The sequence below is a fragment of the Blennius ocellaris genome (assembly GCF_963422515.1).
Source record: "Blennius ocellaris genome assembly, chromosome: 15".
NCBI lineage: Eukaryota > Metazoa > Chordata > Actinopteri > Blenniiformes > Blenniidae > Blennius > Blennius ocellaris.
The window spans coordinates 22252235-22257234 of NC_137664.1; the positions used below are offsets into that span (position 1 = coordinate 22252235).

General features: G+C 44.5%; 1 protein-coding gene across 1 annotated transcript in view; it reads right to left on the minus strand.

Annotated features, from left to right (window-relative positions):
* Positions 1–2678: 2678 nt before the first annotated feature.
* Positions 2679–5000, minus strand: part of fech (ferrochelatase) — a 15409-nt gene continuing 13087 nt past the window's right edge. The window contains exon 11 of the mRNA XM_080510693.1: positions 2679–5000. This exon is cut by the window's right edge and continues 152 nt beyond it. The gene's annotated coding sequence lies outside the window, so the exon portion shown is untranslated.

Below are 5000 nucleotides of genomic sequence, written 5' to 3' on the forward strand. Positions count from 1 at the left end.
GAGGAAGGGGAGATGAAGAGAGAGCGGGGGGATAGAGGAGAAGATAGAAAGTGAGGGAGGGGGAGTAAAAATGAAATGAAGACAGATGAGAGGGAAGCAAGGTAAGACAAGAGGAGAGGAGGGAGGAGGGCAAAATGAAATGAAAGATTGTCCCAGGCTGAAATGCAGGGGGGAGGAGGGAGGAGGAGGAGGAGGAGGAGGAGGAGGAGGAGGAGGAGGAGGAGGAGGGGGAGCTCAGCCTGCTGCCCTCAGGGGTTATTGGGTCGTGGACAGCCAATCTCTCTCAGCTTAATCAACAGCAGCAGAGCTGATTGCAACACCGCAGGGGACTGCTGGGAAAAAAAAGAGGGGGAGGAGAGGAGGGGGACAGGTGATGGGGGTGTGTGTGCTGGGGGGGGGGGGGGGGGGGTGGAAGATGAGGGAGGGACTGGGAAACACAAAGGAAAACCAGACTGGGGTAGAGAGAGGTGGAGGTGGAAAGACAATGTACTTTCTTCTCTTATTCTGTAGTTTGAGGACCTGTTTACAATGTTTTCAACTGAAAAGGCAACTTTTTTGAATATGCTCGGACTCCATCGCCATGGAAACGAGTGAACGCGCCACTTTCTTCGAAATGCTCAGGCTCGGTCAACAGTTGATGCTGTAAATGCCGCTTCCATTCATGTGCAGCGCAGTGAATAGCTCTAGTGCACAGCAGACACACAATAAACACCCCAGAGTGCCGTGGTGGTTTTAGAATTGACAGTCATTGTATTAACAATCCCACTTGGTCGCCTGTCCACGCGGATGTCTGAGCACTCCCTTTTTTAACGTTTATAGTGTATTTTTTTTGCTCGAGCATGCGTGTGCGCTTTCATTACAAAACAAGGAACAGCTCCAACTCGTGGCCTGGCTTCATTTTCAGTGTCACCATCTTCTCCATGGAAACAGACACCTTTCTGTGCAAACACCAAAAATTAAAATCTAATACATTTTTCTGAATTAGTGAGCTCATTATAATTATGTCCCTGCACGCTGGTCACACAAGCGGCTGCTCATAGAGAACAATGCTATTGTTTCTGTTGGGAACCATTTGCCAGTAGCACATCGTCAACCTCGCACTGATCAGAGAAAAGGAAAAGAGGCTTCGTCTGTGTGTCGATGACGTTTTGATCGAGGGTTATTTTTGCCAGAAGTCCGAATCGATGACGTCATGCTGCCAAAGTACAAAAAGTTTGGATCTGGGTTCTTGTAGAACCACGTAACCTGCCTGAATGTATGTCATAATCTGACATCCGTGAAGCAGGCCACATCTGGCCAGTCGTTCCTGGAGAAACACTGCAATGTCCAGCGGATACAAGCCACACAGAAACAAGAAAAACTAGATTCAACTTAAAAGTCGGGACATGCCCGTTTCACAACGGTCTATTGGAGCTTCTGCTGGGAATGAGAGGCACCACTGTTGAATTAATGAAACAAAAACTGCTTTTTTTTATAATTTTTTTCATAAAACTATCTCATTAATTCAAAAAAACAGTTGAATTTTTTTATGGTTAAATTTTTCTCACAATAATGAGAAAATTATCTAGTTACCTCAGCAAGGTACACCTAATTTATTTGTCTTTTTTCACGTCAATGCAATATGCTTCCATACATTCAGAGACACAACAACACAACACACCCTTTCCACCAGAGCAGCTCATTTCCACCTGGCTGCTCTGGTTTCTAACTGGCTCACTGCCCATCCACGCTTTTTAGTTGCTTATCTCCTTCAATATTCTCCATTCCTATTGAGGATTTTTTATTTGTATTTTTTTTCTGACTGGAGATGGAAAATGTGTGACGGAAATCTCCTATACCCCTTCTCCAAGCTATGGACCACGCATGCGGAGATTTGGACGTACTTTTCCCACTGCCTGTCCAGAGGAAACATCCCTGGTGACGTGGGTGAGGTGCTGTGGCCACATCCAAACAGAAATATGTTGCCTCCTTTTGAACTGGAACTGTGTGTAGACCATTCTCCGTGCCGCTCCGTGGTGGTTGGACGCCGTGTACACTGTTTTTGTGGAAAAACTTGTTCCGGTGTAATTTTGTGCTCTGGTTTTTAAAAAACAATATTTGAAAATATTGTACCACACGCTACGACTGACTGTAGTAAGTGTAACACTAAACTAAACTCAGGCCTATGTCATACTGATGAATGGGGAAGTTTTTCCCACTTTTCTAAGCGTCACACCACCACTCGCCCCCCCAGGGTGAACTATCACGCTGTGTAATGAGTGTGGCCAACATCAAGTATTGATGATGACAGAGGCAACTAACCAGCAATTTTGAACCATGACCAGTGTGTCCTGGAGAAATTCTGCTCTTCAGCGAGTCTCATCGAGAGCCGAAGGATGTTTGACCCATGCAGGTGGGAGTCCTGAGGCCCCGGTCCAGGAATAGAGGCATCCTGCAGACCGACGCGACCCTAAATCCTTCACCCTGGTTGTGACTGCATTCAAAATGCGACCCTTTCTCACCTCAGTCATGTGTGGAGCATTAAAAAAAAATTTTTTTAGAGCATATATTAGAGCATACACGGTCGCAAGGGGCTCCATTTTTGTTTTTCCCTCAATCAAAAAGTCTGAACAAAATCACTTCGGTAGAGGTGGTTTTATTTTGTCTTTATTTTTTGGAAAGGTGTTCCAGTGAAAAGAGGGGGGCGGAGCCAATTCAACCTCACGTCACTATTGGCTACTGAATCAGGCCACGCCCCCAGCACAAGATGAGTCAGACATTCCATACCGTTCTCAGGAAGAGAAAAGGAGTGAAAAAACACTTTGTTAATAATATTTGTTAATCACAAAAGGAATAAACACTGTAAAAAAAAAAAAAACTTAATGAAATATTTCACATTAAAATAATGGATTCACATAAACAAACAAACAAGCAGCAAGCTGTTTGCAAGCAGCAAACTTTATTTTGAAGGAAGACTTTTTACGAAGCATAATTGCACTGTTGAAACCTAGAATTCCAATATCTATAAAAAAAAAACAACGTGTGTGTGTGTGTGTTAGTGTGTGGTTAAAAACAACAAACAAACTTCAATAAATAAACCTGAACAACAAAGCATCTTCTCTCTTTAAAATAAATTAAACATGTTGGAAAAACCCACCGGGTGTGCAGGAGTGTGCATGTTTCATCTGCTGTGATCAACAATTCATCTTCACTTTTGTTTTTAATGCTTTTTTTGGGGGTGGGGAACTGCAAGAACGACAAAACTTGAGCAAAAAAAAAACAAAACACTTCTAATGCTGTAATTTGCATTTTTTTGTTTTAGTTCCATTTTTACTCTATTATCTTTTTGACTGTTAGCATCGGGTGCTAGCTGCTAACAAAACGCGCGGAGAAAAAGGTGTTAAGATGCAAAGTGCTTTGCAGACAGTTGAAATGTGCAACCTCACCAGAAGATGGCGGTAGATTTCACACACTGTTGCGTTGAGGACTAAACTAAACAAAAAAGAGCACTTTAAGGTGTGTTTACGAGCTACATTATGGAGGCTTCCACACAGTGAGTGGTAAACAAACAAACAAATCACACGTTGCTCTCCAAACTATAAGCACATCCTGAGCAGGACACGTTTCCTGAAAATATGTCACAAAGTCAGAAAGACTCTACAGATCTCAAGATGCTTTGGGATGACCTTTGATCTCCAGCTAGAACGTTTATTGAAGACGACATTGTTTTTGTCACTGGTTAGCTTCTAGGTTGGCGCAGCACTACAGGTGTGTAAGCTAGCTCACTAGCTACCAATCAAGTGTTGCTCATGAGCGCCGTGACACCCTGACCGAGGACGTGCTCGGCTACAATTAGCATTTCCCACCACTTTAAATACTAGATTATGTGGTCATGCTGGCTAGCTCGCTGCCAGGAGCTATTTAGCCATTTGTTTACATTTTTTCCGGTAAACTGAGTCACTGCTAATTTGTTTCTGTTTAACATTGACAAACCCCCGATCACAGCAGGAACATGCACACCCAGACTTCAGGGTGGACTCTTCCTCAGAGTAAGCACATGTGAAAACTCTTCTGCGTAAAGCGAAAAGTCCAGTATTTGTAGCTCGCCAGTGTGTGAAAGGCACAGTTTCATGGTGGAACAGCAGAGGTCAGACTTTTAACTGGATCGTTGATCTGTGAGGATGAGCCGGCGGGCACATCCGGCGCTCACACACACAGACGCAGACGCAGACGCAGACACACGCACACGCACACGCACACGCACACGCACACGCACACGCACACGCACACGCACACACACACACACACACACACACACACACACACACACACACACACACACACACACACACACACGAGGAATATATTCGTCTCAGAGGCTCAAAGTAACATTTATAGAGGGGGGGGGGGGGAATTATTTTATCCACAAAGTCTCTTACCAGACATTTAAACTTCATCGACAGCGTGATTATATAGTCGTACTGAGAAACCAGCCAAGTTACAGAAAGTGTGAAAGTTGCACCAGAAGTCTTGTGTTTCATGAAGGCTTAAACTCCAGAGAAGACGTGATTTCATATCAGGGGCGTCAAACATCAACGAGAAATAACATGAAGTTGAAATTTGGTAAAAAAAAAAAAAAAAAAAAAAAAGGAGAATTATCAGGAGACTTTCATGATGAACCCTTGTTTCACACCATACCGTCATTTCAACACACACTTACCCATCAGGCAGCGGGAGCCTCCTCCAATCACGGTGCAGGAGCCCGAGAAGTGGGCGGGGCTAAGGTTTGTGTTGAGCACCATGAAGAGAAGGAATGTAAGCTGGGGAACGAGTCAAAATGAAATAGTGCATTTCTCTGAAGCTTTGATGAGATGCGACTCAATTTCTCTCCAGTATTCAACAAGACAGCCACTGTGGGTCCTCATTGAGAGGTGGGGGGGGGGGGGGGGGGGGGTCCTGCAGGGGTCTGCAGAGGCCGCTTGGTGACCTGCTGAGGATGTGCTCACTCGGGTTTAAAGTCT